Source organism: Taudactylus pleione, unplaced genomic scaffold (assembly GCF_031769625.1).
Source record: "Taudactylus pleione unplaced genomic scaffold, aTauple2 ptg000952l, whole genome shotgun sequence".
Lineage (NCBI taxonomy): Eukaryota > Metazoa > Chordata > Amphibia > Anura > Myobatrachidae > Taudactylus > Taudactylus pleione.
In genome coordinates this window covers 494065-513475 of record NW_028285353.1, presented here as the reverse complement: position 1 = coordinate 513475, position 19411 = coordinate 494065, and positions in this window count along the sequence as shown.

Sequence of the window (19411 nt, the reverse complement as noted above, 5' to 3'; positions counted from 1 at the left end):
ACAAGGTGCGCTGCCCGTTATCCTTACCCTTATACAGGGTGCGCTGCCCGTTATCCTTACCCTTATATAGGGTGCCCTGCCCGTTATCCTTAGCCATATACAGGGTGCGCTGCCCGTTATCCTTACCCTTGTACAGGGTGCCCTGGCCGTTATCCTTAGCCGTGTACAGGGTGCCCTGCCCGTTATCCTTAGCCGTGTACAGGGTGCCCTGCCCGTTATCCTTAGCCGTGTACAGGGTGCCCTGCCCGTTATCCTTAGCCGTGTACAGGGTGCCCTGCCCGTTATCCTTAGCCGTCCTTAGCTGTGTACAGGGTCCGCTGCCCGTTATCCTTAGCCGTATACAGGGTGCCCTGCCTGTTATCCTTAGCCATGTATAGGGTGCCCTGCCCGTTTTCCTTAGCCATATACAGGGTGCCCTGCCCGTTATCCTTAGCCATATACAGGGTGCCCTGCCCGTTATCCTTAGCCATGTACAGGGTGCCCTGCCCGTTATCCTTAGCCATTTACAGGGTGCCCTGCCCGTTATCCTTAGCCATGTACAGGGTGCCCTGCCCGTTAACCTTAGATATATACAGGGTGCCCTGCCCGTTATCCTTAGCCATGTACAGGGTGCCCTGGCCGTTATCCTTAGCCGTGTACAGGGTGCCCTGCCCGTTATCCTTAGCCGTGTACAGGGTGCCCTGCCCGTTATCCTTAGCCGTGTACAGGGTGCCCTGCCCGTTATCCTTAGCCGTGTACAGGGTGCCCTGCCCGTTATCCTTAGCCGTGTACAGGGTGCCCTGCCCGTTATCCTTAGCCATATACAGGGTGCCCTGCCCGTTATCCTTAGCCATGTACAGGGTGCCCTGCCCGTTATCCTTAGCCATTTACAGGGTGCCCTGCCCGTTATCCTTAGCCATGTACAGGGTGCCCTGCCCGTTAACCTTAGATATATACAGGCGTTATCCTTAGCCATGTACAGGGTGCCCTGCCCGTTATCCTGTATAGGGTGCCCTGCCCGTTATCCTTAGCCATGTATAGGGTGCCCTGCCCGTTATCCTTAGCCATATATACAGGGTGCCCTGCCCGTTATCCTTACCCTTATATAGGGTGCGCTGCCCGTTATCCTTAGCCATATCTAGGGTGCGCTGCCCGTTATCCTTAGCCATCTATAGGGTGCGCTGCCCGCTATCCTTAGCCATCTATAGGGTGCGCTGCCCGTTATCCTTACCCATCTATAGGGTGCGCTGCCCATTATCCTTGGCCATCTATAGGGTGTGCTGCCCGTTATCCTTAGCCATATATAGGGTGCGTTAGCCATATATAGGGTGCGCTGCCCGTTATCCTTAGCCATATATAGGGTGCGTTAGCCATATATAGGGTGCGCTGCCCGTTACCCTTAGCCATATATAGGGTCCGCTGCCCGTTACCCTTAGCCATATATAGGGTGCCCTGCCCGTTACCCTTAGCCATATATAGGGTGCGCTGCCCGTTACCCTTAGCCATATATACGGTGCGCTGCCCGTTACCCTTAGCCATATATAGGGTGCCCTGCCCGTTACCCTTAGCCATATATAGGGTGCCCTCCCCGTTATCCTTAGCCGTATACAGGGTGCCCTGCCCGTTATCCTTAGCCATGTACAGGGTGCGCTGCCCATTATCCTTAGCCGTGTACAGGGTGCGCTGCCCGTTATCCTTAGCCGTATATAGGTATATAGGGTGCGCTGCCCTTTATCCTTAGCCGTATACAGGGTGCCCTGCCCGTTATCCTTAGCCATGTATAGGTTGCCCTGCCCGTTATCCTTAGCCATATACAGGGTGCCCTGCCCGTTATCCTTAGCCATGTACAGGGTGCCCTGCCCGTTATCCTTAGCCATCTATAGGGTGCCCTGCCCGTTATCCTTAGCCATGTACAGGGTGCCCTGCCCGTTATCCTTAGCCATATATACAGGGTGCCCTGCCCGTTATCCTTAGCCATGTACAGGGTGCCCTGCCCGTTATCCTTAGCCATGTACAGGGTGCCCTGCCCGTTATCCTTAGCCATCTATAGGGTGCCCTGCCCGTTATCCTTAGCCATGTACAGGGTGCCCTGCCCGTTATCCTTAGCCATATATACAGGGTGCCCTGCCCGTTATCCTTAGCCATGTACAGGGTGCCCTGCCCGTTATCCTTAGCCATGTACAGGGTGCAGGGTCCCCTGCCCGTTATCCTTAGCCATGTATAGGGTGCCCTGCCCGTTATCCTTAGCCATGTATAGGGTGCCCTGCCTGTTATCCTTAGCCATATATACAGGGTGCCCTGCCCGTTATCCTTACCCTTATATAGGGTGCGCTGCTCGTTATCCTTAGCCGTATCTAGGGTGCGCTGCCCGTTATCCTTAGCCGTATCTAGGGTGCGCTGCCCGTTATCCTTAGCCATCTATAGGGTGCGCTGCCCGTTATCCTTAGCCATCTATAGGGTGCGCTGCCCGTTATCCTTAGCCATATATAGGGTGCGTTAGCCATATATAGGGTGCGCTGCCCGTTATCCTTAGCCATATATAGGGTGCGTTAGCCATATATAGGGTGCGCTGCCCGTTACCCTTAGCCATATATAGGGTGCGCTGCCCGTTACCCTTAGCCATATATAGGGTGCCCTGCCCGTTACCCTTAGCCATATATAGGGTGCGCTGCCCGTTACCCTAAGCCATATATACGGTGCGCTGCCCGTTACCCTTAGCCATATATAGAGTGCCCTGCCCGTTACCCTTAGCCATATATACGGTACGGTGCGCTGCCCGTTACCCTTAGCCATATATACGGTGCGGTGCCAGTTAGCCTTAGCCATATCTAGGGTGCGGTGCCCGTTATCCTTAGCCATATCTAGGGTGCGCTGCCCGTTATCCTTAGCCATATCTAGGGTGCGCTGCCCGTTATCCTTAGCCATATATAGGGTGCGTTAGCCATATATAGGGTGCGCTGCCCGTTACCCTTAGCCATATATAGGGTGCGCTGCCCGTTACCCTTAGCCATATATAGGGTGCGCTGCCCGTTACCCTTAGCCATATATAGGGTGCCCTGCCCGTTACCCTTAGCCATATATAGGGTGCGCTGCCCGTTACCCTTAGCCATATATAGGGTGCGCTGCCCGTTACCCTTAGCCGTATATAGGGTGCGCTGCCCGTTACCCTTAGCCGTATCTAGGGTGCGCTGCCCGTTACCTTTAGCCGTATCTAGGGTGCGCTGCCCGTTATCCTTAGCCGTATATAGGGTGCGCTGCCCGTTATCCTTAGCCGTTTATAGGGTGCGCTGCCCGTTATCCTTAGCCGTATATAGGGTGCGCTGCCCGTTATCCTTAGCCGTATATAGGGTGCCCTGCCCGTTATCCTTAGCCGTATCTAGGGTGCGCTGCCCGTTATCCTTAGCCCTATACAGTGTGCCCTGCCCGTTATCTTTAGCCATATACAGAGTGCCCTGCCCGTTATCCTTAGCCATATACAGGGTGCGCTGCCCGTTATCCTTAGCCATATATAGGGTGCGGTGCCCGTTATCCTTAGCATATATAGGGTGCGCTGCCCGTTATCCTTAGCCATATATAGGGTGCGCTGCCCGTTATCCTTAGCCATATATACGGTGCCCTGCCCGTTATCCTTAGCCATGTATAGGCTGCGGTGCCCGTTATCCTTAGCCATGTATAGGCTGCGCTGCCCGTTATCCTTTGCCATGTATAGGGTGCGCTGCCCGTTATCCTTAGCCATGTATAGGGTGCGCTGCCCGTTATCCTTAGCCATGTATAGGGTGCCCTGCCCGTTATCCTTAGCCATGTATAGGGTGCGCTGCCCGTTATCCTTAGCCATGTATAGGGTGCGCTGCCCGTTATCCTTAGCCATGTATAGGGTGCGCTGCCCGTTATCCTTAGCCATGTATAGGGTGCAGCGTTATCCTTAGCCATGTATAGGGTGCGTTGCCCGTTATCCTTTGCCATGTATAGGGTGCGGTGCCCGTTATCCTTAGCCATGTATAGGGTGCGGTGCCCGTTATCCTTAGCCATGTATAGCGTGCGGTGCCCGTTATCCTTAGCCGTGTATAGGGTGCCCTGCCCTTTATCCTTAGCCGTGTATAGGATGCCCTGCCCGTTATCCTTACCCTTGTACAGGGTGCCCTGCCCGTTATCCTTAGCTATGTACAGGGTGCCCTGCCCGTTATCCTTAGCTATGTACAGGGTGCCCTGCCCGTTATCCTTAGCCGTGTACAGGGTGCGCTGCCCGTTATCCTTAGCTGTGTACAGGGTGCCCTGCCCGTTATCCTTAGCCGTGTATAGGGTGCGCTGCCCTTTATCCTTAGCCGTATATAGGGTGCGCTGCCCTTTATCCTTAGCCGTATACAGGGTGCCCTGCCCGTTATCCTTAGCCATGTATAGGGTGCCCTGCCCGTTATCCTTAGCCATGTATAGGGTGCCCTGCCCGTTATCCTTAGCCATGTATAGGGTGCCCTGCCCGTTATCCTTAGCCATGTATAGGGTGCCCTGCCCGTTATCCTTAGCCATGTATAGGGTGCCCTGCCCGTTATCCTTAACCATATATACAGGGTGCCCTGCCGTTATCCTTAGCCATATACAGGGTGCCCTGCCCGTTATCCTTAGCCATATACAGGGTGCCCTGCCCGTTATCCTTAGCCATGTATAGGGTGCTCTACCCGTTATCCTTAGCCATATACAGGGTGCCCTGCCCGTTATCCTTTGCCATATACAGGGTGCCCTGCCCGTTATCCTTAGACATATACAGGGTGGGCTGCCCGTTATCCTTAGCCATATATAGGGTGCCCTGCCCGTTATCCCTAGCCATATATACAGGGTGCCCTGCCCGTTATCCTTAGCCATATATAGGGTGCCCTGCCCGTTATCCTTAGCCATGTATTGGGTGCCCTGCCCGTTATCCTTAGCCATGTACAGGGTGCCCTGCCCGTTATCCTTAGCCATATATACAGGGTGCCCTGCCCATTATCCTTAGCCATATACAGGGTGCCCTGCCCGTTATCCTTAGCCATGTATAGGGTGCCCTGCCCGTTGTCCTTAGCCATATACAGGGTGCCCTGCCCGTTATCCTTAGCCATGTACAGGGTGCCCTGCCCGTTATCCTTTGCCATGTACAGGGTGCCCTACCCGTTATCCTTAGCCATATATAGGGTGCGCTGCCCGTTATCCTTAACCATATACAGGGTGCTCTGCCCGTTATCCTTAGCCATATATAGGGTGCCCTTCCTGTTATCCTTAGCCATATATAGGGTGCGCTGCCCTTTTTCCTTAGCCATATATAGGGTGCGCTGCCCATTATCCTTAGCCATATACAGGGTGCGCTGCCCGTTATCCTTAGCCATTTATAGGGTGCGCTGCCCGTTATCCTTAGCCATATATAGGGTGCCCTGCCCGTTATCCTCAGCCATATATAGGGTGCGCTTCCTTTTATCCTCAGCCATATATAGGGTGCACTGCCCGTTATCCTTAGCCATATATAGGGTGCCCTGCCTGTTATCCTTAGCCATATATAGGGTGCCCTGCCCGTTATCCCCGGTCAGCCATATATAGGGTGCGCTGCCCGTTATCCTTAGCCATCTATAGGGTGCCCTGCCTGTTATCCTTATTCATCTATAGGGTGCGCTGCCTGTTTCCTTAGCCATATATAGGGTGCCCTGCCCGTTATCCTTAGCCATATATAGCGTGCGCTGCCCGTTATCCTTAGCCATATATATACGGTGCGCTGCCCGTTATCCTTAGCCATATATCGTGTGCTCTGCCCTTTCTACTTCAGGGTCCACAGGGTGACCTTGGGGTATAGCTGGATCCTCGGGCACCACGGAGTTAAAGCTTTTAGCTGCTCCCAGGATGCACTTGGTTCCATCCTCCTCTATACTGCGCCCCCGAGCCACAGCCACCTCAGTTTAAGATGTCGGGTCACCCTGTGGGGGGGGGCTGTAGGAGCAGCCCCCTAAAGCTTTTTATTTTATTTTTTAACTTATAAGTTTTTTTTCCAGAGCGGCACCGATGGGCTGTCTGTACAGACGCCCACGCTGCCGCTCCTTCTCCCTGCTGGCGCCGCAACGCCAGCACTGAACTGGGGATCGCGGCGGGGGAAGCCAGAGTCTGTACTAGCTGGACTCTGGTTTCCCCCGGGACTGCTGCTGGAGACGCCGGGGAGATCAAGGTAAGCCGCGCACCGCTGAGTAGTGGCGGTGCGCGGGTTCCTTTTAAATTCCATGCCCCCGGTCTAGGGGACAGACTAGGGGCGCTAGCAGTGGTGGCGGGCTCCCCCTCCATTGGAGGCATACCCCGCCAGACCACTAGACCACCAGGGTGAATAACGCGGCAAGCGGGATGCCGGGGGTTAATGGCTAGCCAGGGGAGGAAGCCTTCCCTGTCTAGCGGCTCCTCCCCTCAGCTCAGCGCGCCTTTCAACTCGTAGTCTGGCGTCGCTGAGCTGCAGATACTCGGCCACTCCTCCTCTGAGGTCTCCAGCAGCCATTTTCTCCAAGTGGCAGCGTAGATACACTCAGGGAGCACGCGGACCGGTCCCCCTGTGTACCTCTCCCCTGCAAAAGGACAGTGTACACAGCACTATAGCCCTCCGAGACACTGAATCTGGGCAGGTTTATTGTAGTGGAAAGGTGCAGTGAGTATATCTTCCTGCATGGTATGTGACTTTTGCTACTGCTGCCTGTCTGTGCTAATTTCTACTTACTGTCGGCTTATACCTATCCCTTTCCTTCTCCTACAAGCCCTACAGGTGTGCGGGGGAAGGGTGTTTCTACTGACCTCACTTATATAGATCACGTATTTGTGAGGTCCGTCACATACAGTTGTGTGCTACACAGGGCCATATTGTGGGCTGTTGTCCAGCACACTGATGAGTGCACATGTTTTCTTCCTATGTCATAACTGTATATTTAACTATATAGTCCGTCATGTCTGAGGAGGAGATTGAGCACTCTGTGGCTCCGGTTTTGTTCTCCTGCAGGCGCTGTTCTGCAGGAGTGGATAGGGAGGATTTGTCACAGGACGGCCTGTGCGGACGGTGCCAGGCGGTCCCTGGTACGTCTAAACCTCCTATGTCGCAGGAGCCACCATCTGTCGGTCCCGACTGCCGTCCCTACTAGGGCGTTGCCCCAGCCTACCATTCCCCGGGTGTTCCACAATTATTGCAGACTCCCCCGGGGACTCCGCCTGTTGGTCCCTATGCGGGGTTTCCAATGTATATACAGTCCACCCCTGTGGCGCAGCAGGCTGTGGTGCCGTTTCAGGCTCCTGTGGCAGCTCCTACACCCTGGGTGGATGCGCTTTCCAACACTGTCCAAGATTTGGCGGTAGCATCTTCGGCTTTTCAGTCGATGTTGCGCAGTGATGTGCCCTCCAGGGCGTCTAAACGCACAATTATGGCGCAGGCTGCGCATTTTTCGGACTCTGAGGGGTCCTCGGATGATGGTGAGGTGCAGGATGACTCTGCCTCAGATGCCTCAGTCCAGGAGGTAGACACTAATTCTTCCATCAATGTGCGGGCTCTGGTTAGGGCGGTGCAGGCCATTCTTCTGATTGAGGATGAGGCACCCGCTCCCAAGTCGAGGTATCCTAGTTTTAAAAAAGCTAAGGTTACTTCTGCAGCGTTCCCCTTGTCTGATCAGTTGACGGATCACATGGCGGCGGCCTGGCAGACGCCCAGTAAGCGTTTCCTGCCACAGAAACTCTTGGTGTCCAATTATCCGTTTCCGGAGGCGCATTGTAAGAAATGGGAAACTCCGCCTGCGGTCGATTCCCACGTAACACGCCTCATCAGGAGTGCTACTTTGCCATTGCCGTCTATATCCTCGCTGAAGGATCCTACGGACAGGAAGGTGGAGACTTGTCTAAAGTCTATTTACTCTCTTATCAGGGGCTGTAGTCCGGCCGTCCATGGCCATCTCCTGGGTTGCAAAGGCCATTGAGGGTTGGGCCAACGCCTTGTTTACGGATGAAGCTCCGGATGTCCAGAGGGCGTTGTTAGGATAGATGAGAGATGCCGCTTCCTACATTGGAGAAGCATCTTTGGATGCTAGCCTGCTGACCTCTAGGGTTTCGGCGGCAGCAGTGTCTGCTCGCAGATCCTTTTGGTTGAGGTCTTGGAGAGCAGATGCTGATTCAAAGAAAGGCTTGGAGGCCTTACCTTTTAATGGAGAGTTACTATTTGGTCCGGACCTGGACAAAATAGTAGATACCCTGGCAAAATCCAAGTCAGCCTTCCTCCATTCAGCTACGACACCTGCTAAGGTCCGGAGCTCGGCCTTTCGCTCCTTTCGGGTTCAAGGCAAGGCAAAGGGTCAGTCCTTCCCGAGGCAGTCCGCAACCAAGACCGCCTCAAAGCCTAAGAAGCAAGCCTGGAGTGCTAGGCGCCCTTCTTCCAAGCAAGACACTAAGCCTTTTGCATGATGGGACGGGCCTCCCTCTGGGGGACCCCAGAGTGGGAGGCCGACTTCTTCAATTCGCCCAGTGCTGGCACAATACCACTACGGATGCCTGGGTGCGAGAAGTGGTCTCCCAGGGGTACGCCCTGTCCTTTCGGCACAGGCCGCCTCGCCAGTTTTTTTGCACGAGTCCTTCTCAGGACAAAACCGAGGCCTTGCAGGTTCAGGAAGCCATAGAGGCCTTGCTGACGGTGGGGGTCATTATACCCGTACCACAATCTCAACGTGGGATGGGGTATTACTTTACGCTGTTTCTGGTGCAGAAACCCAATGGCACTCATCGCCCCATCCTCAATTTGAGGTCCCTTAACAGGTTTCTCAGGGTTCCAAAATTCAGGATGGAAACTTTGCGTTCCATCATTCTGGCGATGGAACCGGGGGATTATATGGTCTCCCTGGATATCCAGGATGCCTACCTCCATGTGCCTATAGCAACATCGCACCAACGGTTTCTGCGGTTTGCTATTCTCCACAACCACTACCAATTCAGGGCTCTACCCTTTGGCCTCTCCACGGCACCAAGGGTATTTACCAAGGTGATGGCGGTCATGGCGGCTCACCTTCGGAGCATGGGGATACGGTTGCTACCGTATCTAGACGACCTCCTCTTGCTGGCAAGCTCCCCGGAGGTACTGATCCAGCATCTCCACCTGACGGTCACTTGTCTACAGGCGCACGGGTGGTTGATCAACTGGAAGAAGTCCTCCCTCATCCCATCAGAGTGGATGGTTCATTTGGGGGCCCTGCTGGACTCTCGTCAGCAACAGATTTTTCTGACTCCAGAGAAGGTCTCCTCCTTACAGCTGCGGATTCACAGTTGTCTGAGCAGGGGCAGAGTGTCGGTGCACTCAGCGATGAGAGTTTTGGAGTCCATGGTGTCGGCATTCGACATGGTGGAGTTTGCCCAGTTGCATTCCAGGCCCCTGCAAAGGCTGATTCTTTCGGAATGGAACGGATTGCCACACAGGATCCGCTCTCAGATGCTGGTGTTGTCCTCGGAGGTGCGTCTGTCCCTGGCCTGGTGGCTACAGACTGCTCATCTCCTCGAGGGGTGCCCCTTTTGGATCCAGGAATGGGTTCTGCTCACGACAGATGCCAGTCTCCGGGGTTGGGGGGCGGTGACAGGCTCCTTGTCACTTCAGGGTTGTTGGTCGGCGGAGGAAGCGATTCTTCCCATCAACATCCTGGAACGGCGGGCAGTGTACAGAGCCCTGCAGTCGTCCGGCACCGCTCTTCACGGAAGGGCAGTTCAGGTGCATTCAGACAATGCCACCATGGTGGCGTACATCAATCACCAGGGTGGGACTCGCAGTCGAGCTGCGATGTCGGAGGTGTCCCGCGTCCTGGCTTGGGCAGAGCGCTATCTTCCAGCTCTCTCGGCAGTCTTAATCCCGTGAGTCCTCAGTTGGGAGGCAGACTTCCTCAGCCGTTACGACGTGCATCCCGGGGAATGGTCGCTTCATCCAGAGGTATTCCAACTACTCGTGGACAAGTGGGGGCTGCCAGAGCTGGACCTGATGGCGTCCCGTCACAATCACAAGCTGCCTGTGTACGGGTCAAGGACAAGGGACGCAGGCGCAAGTCTGATAGACGCGCTGTCGGTGAAATGGCTGTTTCATCTGGCTTACTTGTTCCCTCCCGATATCTCTGCTGCCTCGGGTCCTGCGCAAGTTCAAGCAGGACGGAGGCACACTGATCCTGGTGGCCCAGAAGGCCGTGGTACTCCGATCTGCGGAGCCTGTCCATCGATGCTCCGTACCTCCTACCTCAACGGCGGGACCTGTTGTCTCAGGGGCCCTGTCTTCACCCGGATCTGGGTCGACTATCTTTGACGGCGTAGCTCTTGAGACAGCCGTCCTAAGGTCTCGGGGCTTTTCTAGCTCCATTATTACCACCATGCTGAGGGCGCGAAAGCCTGCTTCCGCGAGGATCTACCACAGAGTGTGGCACACTTACTTTCAGTGGTGCGAGGCCAGAAGATATGATCCCCAGGTGTTCCGGGTTTCGCGTATTCTGGCTTTCCTTCAGTCGGGTTTGGACTTAGGATTACGTCTTTCCTCACTGAAGGTGCACCTTTCTGCTCTGTTGGTGTGCTTCCAGCGCAGGATTGCTGCTATGCCGGACGTACACACTTTTTTCCAGGGTGTTTTAAGAATACAGCCTCCCTTTCTGCCACCTGTGGCCCCGTGGGATTTGGCGGTGGTTCTTCGGGCCTTACAGGGTCCTCCTTTTGAGCCCTTGGAGTCAGTGGAGCTCAAGTGGCTAACTTTTAAGACGGTTTTCCTCTTGGCAATTGCTTCTGCCAGGAGGGTTTTGGATTTGGGGGCGCTTTCCTGTCATCCCCCTTTTCTGGTTTTTCATCAGGACAGAGCGGTGCTTCGCACTCGTCCTGATTTCCTGCCTAAGGTGGTTTCCAGGTTCCACATTAATCAGGAAATTATTGTACCAGCTGATCTTTCGGCTGGGGAGGCTTCCTTAGACGTTGTCCGTGCTCTCCAGGTTTATGTGGACCGGACTAGTTCTGTGAGGAAGTCGGATTCTTTATTTATCCTCTTTGGTTTTCACAAGAGGGGTTGGCCTGCCAACAAACAGACTCTAGCCCGTTGGCTTCGTTCTGTTATTATTGAGGCTTATATGCAGGAGGGTTTACCTGTTCTAGCCTCTGTTAAGGCTCATTCCACTCGGTCTGTGGGCCCTTCTTGGGCTGCTAGCCGTGGCGCCTCTGCTGTTCAGCTGTGTAAGGCGGCCACCTGGTGTTCCATTCAGACCTTTTTGAGGTTCTATGCGTTTGACACCTTTGCCTCTCAGGATGCATCCTTTGGGTTCTCCTATCAGCACAGGAGCGTCCCCGCCCTTAGTTGGACTGCTTTGGGACATCCCCAAGGTCACCCTATGGACCCTGAAGTAGAAAACAAGAGATATGTAAGAACTTACCTTTGTTATCTCTGTTTCTACGAAGTCCATAGGGTCCACAGGGCACCCGCCCTGACGCACCTGGCTTCATATGGGCTCTGTGACTGGTCACCAGTTTTCCGTCTCCCATTTCTGTGAGTATGGTTCTTGTGTGATCCAGTCTTCCTTCTCTCTGTTTCGTCTCCTCCTCCGGCCTTGGCTGCTTACCAACTGAGGTGCCTGTGGCTCGGGGGCAGGGTATAGAGGAGGATGGACCCAAGTGCATCCTGGGAGCAGCTAAAAGCTTTAACTCCGTGGTGCCCGAGGATCCAGGATCCAGCTATACCCCAAGGTCACCCTGTGGACCCTATGGACTTCGTAGAAACAGAGATAACAAAGGTAAGTTCTTACCATATCTCTTGTTTTTTCCTTAGCCATATATAGGGTGCCCTGCCCGTTATCCTTAGCCATATATAGGGTGCGCTGCCCTTTATCCTTAGCCATATATAGGGTGCGCTGCCCATTATCCTTAACCATGTATAGGGTGCCCTGCCCGTTATCCTTAGCCATGTATAGGGTGCCCTGCCCGTTAACCTTAGCCATGTATAGGTGCCCTGCCCGTTATCCTTAGCCATATATAGGGTGCCCTGTCCGTTATCCTTAGCCATTTATAGGGTGCCCTGCCCGTTATCCTTAGCCATATATAGGGTGCCCTGCCCGTTATCCTTAACCATGTATAGGGTGCCCTGCCCGTTATCCTTAGCCATGTATAGGGTGCACTGCCCGTTATCCTTAGCCATGTATAGGATGCACTGTCCGTTATCCCCAGTCAGCCATGTACAGGGTGCCCTGCCCATTATCCATAGCCATATATAGGGTGCCTTGCCCGTTTTCCCCAGTCAGCCATGTACAGGGTGCCCTGCCCGTTATCCCCGGTCAGCCATGTATAGGGTGAACTGCCTGTTATCCCCGGTCAGCCATGTATAGGGTGAACTGCCTGTTATCCCCAGTCAGCCATATATAGGGTGAACTGCCTGTTATCCCTAGACGGAAGAGTATAAAACCCCTTCAGTAGCTGTACCTTGAAGTGACGTGAGTGAGGGCGGAAGTGGAGGTTTCTGCCCACAATTTCCAGGAAAATATGGTGTGTTCTGTGTTGGCTTCTACTGTACGGGATCCTGGAAACAATTGAGGGGACATTCGCTATTCACTGCTGCGTGATCAGTGATAGTTTCTCCTGTGGGACTGTGCATCTCTAGCTATTTTGTGGAATTGTTCTGGGACGTAATACACTGCTGAGACTGGCCCAATCTGGACTGCTACCTGCGAATTGTCTGTTCTCTGTATTTACCGCTTGTCCATATATATTATCTGTTGCTGTGTGCTGTGGAAAAATAAACCATCACGTTGGTTTCATCTGCTCGGTGTCTGAGTGATTGAGAGAACCCCTTATCCTCACATTTGGTGGCAGCAACAGTGGGATCATTCAGACATCATTCAAGGAGCAGAGAAAGCATGAATTCACAATAGAGAAGAGAGGATCAGGCCTTATTGAAGGAAAGAGAAATTGCAGTAAAGTGGTCCCAGCAACTGAGTGGACGTCAATCCTGTAAAAGGTAAAATGGTGCTAAGGAAAGAAAGTCAGTGCCTCAAGTCTCCCAGGGTAGTGAAGCTCGTGGACGGAGGTATGTTGGCAGGCTGGGAAGCCGGATATGTTATTTATTATAAAGATGCAGTACATGTGGGTGTACTGGAATGAAGCTCGGAGGATGATTAGCGGGTGGAGAGTATCCAGCTTAACAGACAAATTGTGCTATCTGGGGGATGCTTTCGTGTACTGCAGAAGTGAAGCAGTCGCATGGAACCTGCTGGATGAACCAGAGTTTGCAGAATTCATGGAGGAAGTGAAGGCTACAGTGGCCCAAATGATACAAAGAAGCCAATATCCAAAGACAGAAGGGCAGGTCCAGGATAAGTTGTCCTCCTTGACAGATCCAGAGGAAAGATCCGAAATAGGACTACTGCAACCTGGCCAGACAGCCGAGTGGTCTGCCCCACAATTGCCTGTTACCAGTGGAGAAGAATCATTGTCAGTGGGGCCCCTAACCCCTCTGGTAGAAATGAGTATGGAGGAGTTGATAGCAGAATGCCAGCTGCGAGGCATCCCTTTCCAATTTGGCACTCACAGGGAAATCCTCCAGTGTATACCCCAGGACCAGGGGGACCCCACCAAAGTGTTCACTGATTATCGGACGTGGATAGTCCGTTATGGCACACGGATGAGTGTGTGGGAACAGCTGGAGTGTCTGGAGGAGTGCTTTGTTGTGGCAAAGGAAGAGGCCTCAGATCGGGGGCTCCTGGATACCCCAGGGTGGATGCGGAAAGGCACCGTCTGCATCAGCTTTTCCCACACCCAAAGGACACAGCTGCCCAGTGTACTATACTGGAAGAGGCTAGCGCCCAAGTAAAGGAAGCAGTGCCCACAATACAGGTACTCCAGGAGGAGTCACATTACACCTTCCCTTTTGCTCAGGTGGGAGATGGAGACCTATTAACCAGCTGCCAGGGGATCTATGAGGACTATGTGCCTGATTCAGACCCGCTTGCGAGCGCTGAGTGCTTGCAAGCGAGTCGATGTTGCCCAAGTGCGCATGCGCACGAGGGAGCCGGCTCTGTTGTGCGCATGCGCGAGACCCATATAACGACGGCCAAGCCGTCATTATGGTTCTCGCACCAAAGGGGGCGTGCTGTCAATGGTGGGCGTGGCTGGCCAGACGGAGGCGTTCCCATGGGAACATCTACCGTCTGGGGCCGGCCCCACTGACATCACTAGTGATGTCAGTGGGAGTGCTTTTGGCTCTCACAGGGGATGAGGGAGAGTACCTGCACTCTGCGACATATCGCTCAGTGTAGGCACTGCAGGGGATAAGGGAGGGAGCCTGCACTCTGTGACTGAACGCTCAGTGTAGGCACTGCAGGGGATGAGGGAGGGAGCCTGCACTCTGTGACTGAACACTCAGTGTAGGCACTGCAGGGGATGAGGGAGGGAGCCTGCACTCTGCGACAACGCTCAGTGTCGGCACTGCAGGAGATGAGGGAGGGAGCCTGCACTCTGTGACTGATTGCTCAGTGTAGGCACTGCAGGAGATGAGGGAGGGAGCTTGCACTCTGTGACTGAACACTCAGTGTAGGCACTGCAGGAGATGAGGGAGGGAGCCTGCACTCTGCGACAACGCTCAGTGTAGGCACTGCAGGAGATGAGGGAGGGAGCCTGCACTCTGTGACTGATTGCTCAGTGTAGGCACTGCAGGAGATGAGGGAGGGAGCCTGCACTCTGTGACTGATTGCTCAGTGTAGGCACTGCAGGAGATGAGGGAGGGAGCCTGCACTCTGTGACTGATTGCTCAGTGTAGGCACTGCAGGAGATGAGGGAGGGAGCCTGCACTCTGCGACTGATCGCTCAGTGTAGGCACCGCAGGAGATGAGGGAGGGAGCCTGCACTCTGCGACAACGCTCAGTGTAGGCACTGCAGGGGATGAGGGAGGGAGCCTGCACTCTGCGACTGATCTCTCAGTGTAGGCACCGCAGGGGATGAGGGAGGGAGCCTGCACTCTGTGACTGATTGCTCAGTGTAGGCACCGCAGGGGATGAGGGAGGGAGCCTGCACTCTGCGACTGATCGCTCAGTGTAGGCACCGCAGGAGATGAGGGAGGGAGCCTGCACTCTGCGACTGATTGCTCAGTGTAGGCACTGCAGGAGATGAGGGAGGGTGCCTGCACTCTGCGACAACGCTCAGTGTAGGCACTGCAGGAGATGAGGGAGGGAGCCTGCACTCTGCGACTGATCGCTCAGTGTAGGCACCGCAGGGGATGAGGGAGGAAGCCTGCACTCTGCGATAACGCTCAGTGTAGGCACTGCAGGGGATGAGGGAGGGAGCCTGCACTCTGACTGATCTCTCAGTGTAGGCACCGCAGGAGATGAGGGAGGGAGCCTGTACTCTGCAACTGATCTCTCAGTGTAGGCACTGCAGGGGATGAGGGAAGGAGCATGCACTCTGTGACTGATTGCTCAGTGTAGGCACTGCAGGGGATGAGGGAGGGAGACTGCACTCTGCGACTGATCGCTCAGTGTAGGCACTGCAGGGGATGAGGGAGGGAGACTGCACTCTGCGATAACGCTCAGTGTAGGCACTGCAGGGGATGAGGTCGGAAGCCTGCACTCTGCGACTGATCTCTCAGTGTAGGCACCGCAGGAGATGAGGGAGGGAGCCTGTACTCTGCAACTGATCTCTCAGTGTAGGCACTGCAGGGGATGAGGGAAGGAGCATGCACTCTGTGACTGATTGCTCAGTGTAGGCACTGCAGGGGATGAGGGAGGGAGACTGCACTCTGCGACTGATCGCTCAGTGTAGGCACTGCAGGGGATGAGGGAGGGAGACTGCACTCTGCGACTGATCGCTCAGTGTAGGCACTGCAGGGGATGAGGTCGGAAGCCTGCACTCTGCGACTGATCTCTCAGTGTAGGCACCGCAGGAGATGAGGGAGGGAGCCTGTACTCTGCAACTGATCTCTCAGTGTAGGCACTGCAGGGGATGAGGGAAGGAGCATGCACTCTGTGACTGATTGCTCAGTGTAGGCACTGCAGGGGATGAGGGAGGGAGACTGCACTCTGCGACTGATCGCTCAGTGTAGGCACTGCAGGGGAAGAGGAGCGACTGTACGATTACATTGCTGTTGTTCCCTTATCTGCTGGTGATATTCACCATTGCAGTCTCACTCTTCTCTCTCTCAATGTAATTTGTCTTGTTGTCCATTCTTCCAGACTTCATCTCTTTCAGCCTGAGCCTCCTCTTTCATTTTTCTCTCTCTGTCTCTTCTCCAGTGTTAGCTTAAGTCTCTGTCTATATCAACACACACAAAACACTTTTACTCTGAGCTCCTCACTAAAATGTCACTCCAGACACTGAGGCACCGCTGGGGCTGGCATGCAGTGTACATGCAGTGAGTGCCTGACAGTGACAGTGTGAGACTGACAGCTCAGTTATCAATAGCTGCAGCAGCCAGACACCCGGGCAGCCAACCAGTATTCACTGAGAGCAGCACGAGTGATAGTGAGCTGGGGGCAGGGCTGTCCTATGTGCTGCTGCTGATTGGCTGACCAGAGTGTCTTTCACTCTGTCAGCCACCACCCCCAGCAGCAGCAGTACACAGCAGCCAGTGTTTTGCAGGGCCAGCTCCTTACACGTACTGTCAGTGCAGTCGCACGGGGCACCCGGTCCAGCCGGAGATAATTCCTGCCCTCCTCCCATCTGTCGCAGGTATTCTTATACGGTGAGGGGGAGGACACATGGAAGGAGCCGGCGGAGGGGAAACACAGAATGGCGCTGGGCGCAAAGACACCTAGCGCCGGCAATGGTGTTTTGTACTCACTTCTTAAGTTGTAATTGACTATAAAACAAGGAGAGAGCCAGCTGGCAGCCCACAGCAGTGACAGCACCACACAACATCACACAGCAGTGACATCACCACATAGCGTCACACAGCAGTGATAGCATCACACAGCAGTGACAGCACCACACAGCAGTGACAGCACCACACAGTGTCACAGCAGTGACAGCACCACATAGCGTCACACAGCAGTGACAGCACCACACAACATCACACAGCAGTGACAGCACCACACAGCGTCACACAGCAGTGACAGCACCACACTGTCACAGCAGTGACAGCATTACACAGCAGTGACAGCATCACACAGCAGTGACAGCACCACATAGCGTCACACAGCAGTGACAGCACCACACAACACACAGCAGTGACAGCACCACACAACATCACACAGCAGTGACAGCACCACACAGCGTCCCACAGCAGTGACAGCACAACACAGCATAACACAACAGTGACAGCACCACACAGCGTCACACATCAGTGACAGCACCACACAGCGTCACACAGCAGTGACAGCACAGCACCACACCGTCACACATCAGTGACAGCACCACACAGCGTCGCACATCAGTGACAGTGCCACACAGTGTCACAGCAGTGACAGCGCCACACAGTGTCACACAGCAGTGACAGCACCATACAGCGTCACACAACAGTGACCGCACCACACAGCATCACAGCAGTGACCGCACCACACAGCAGTGACAGCACACCATCACACAGCATCACACATCAGTGACAGCACCACACAGCAGTGAGAGCGTCACACAGCAGTGACAGCACCACACAGCGTCACACATCAGTGACAGCGTCACACAGCAGTGACAGCGCCACACAGTGTCACGCAGCAGTGACAGCGCCACACAGTGTCACACAGCAGTGACAATGCCACACAGTGTCACACAGCAGTGACAGCACCACACAGTGTCACACAGCAGTGACAACGACACGCAGTAATAATATGTAAGTTACAACTGATGATTAGGGTACATTATAGTCATATCTCAAACAAAGGGGCATATTCAATTAGCCGCGGGAGTTCACCCACGACTAATTGCCGGCTCAAAGTCTCGCGGTGCGGGGATTAGCTATTCAAATAAATTAAATCAGGACTCGTACACTGAAACACACTGATTCCGTGAAAACTGCAGAATCAGTGTGTTTTTACCTCGCGCGCGAGGCCGATTAGAACGTTTTTACACAGATTTTACTTCACACCTCTATGAGGTGCGTGGTAAAGTCTGACTGCAGGGAGCCGCGTGAGGAATCCTCCATAATTGAATTGGATCAGTGCGACAGTTAGCCGCGGGGTGAACTCCAGTGGCTAATTGAATATGCCCCAAAGACTAAGGTCGTGTTCAGGAGGTGAAAGGCTGGGAAATATCAAAGGGGGGAAAAAATGCATACATAACCACTGGAAGGATGGCAATATGAACAGGCAACCAACCAACAAGGTCAGCTATGATATCTTGAGGTTTTCAGTGAGCAAACAATACAGAGTCTATATATGGATAGTTGGGACTACTAAACCAACAAGAAGAGCAAAAGTACCAGGAGAGGCATATATTCAAGTCCCTGTACCCAGAGACATTGTGGAGGGAGATGATGAGGGGTGTTGTCATCTCTGATATCTAGGAGAAGGTCCTGCAACTTGAAAAGGGGGCACCTTTGGGGGAGCTTGCAGTGGTAGAAGGCAAGTCTGCAAGGAATGCCACTCTGGAACTTAAACTGGTGGAATGTCCAAGTATGAGCAGAAGGAGAGAATATCTTTTGGGGAATGTAGGGTCAACGTTTTCCTTCCCGTTAGTAGCTGTGAGGCTAAATGGGTACCCCCATCTGTATTTGATGCTACAAGATCTTAAAGAATCAGTCAATGGTTTCAGATAGTGCCTTGTTTGCAGGGTATACCAAGAAAGATCTGGGAACACTCGAATGGTCTGGTCATCCAACTTCAATCCATCCGATCCCCGAAGTTTACTGTAGTGTCTCCTCTTTTTGTTCGAAGTAATGTAAATGACAAATTACATCTCGAGGGCGATCAGATTGCATGCCCATGGGACTTGGAGCCCTATGAGCTCTATAAAAAATGATGGATTCATTAGGATCATGATCAAGAACTTCATTGAACAATTTTAGTGAGAACATCTTGAAGACCTTGATGAGGGATATCCTCATTCATGCCCCGAATCCTCAGATTGTTTTTACATCCTCTGTTGTCGAGATCTTCCAAGTGATCCCGTAGATTCTGGATCTCAGCAGCTTACAATTTCAAAGTGTTGACTAAAGCATGTTGGAAATTATCTGCACCTCTCCGCGCTCTTCCAGGGAGATGATTCAAGACCCCAAATCCGTCAGCTCCATCTTAAGTGTGGCGACCTCAGAGTGTACTAATTCACGTAATCTATCCTCTAAGGATGAGAAATTAGCTTGAGGAGGAGAACTTTTTGCTCACCTTGAGCAAAGACATCAGAGAGTCAGTCCATCTCAGCGTGGGTCTCAGAAGTCGTAAACTGAGCAGGCAAGTTAGGGCTCGGGGATGCACACATGTCCAAGTCTCTTTGAGAGTGAAGAAAACGTTGGAGGTCTGTGCAAGGTGAGGCCTCCGAAGTTTTAAAGACACCTTTT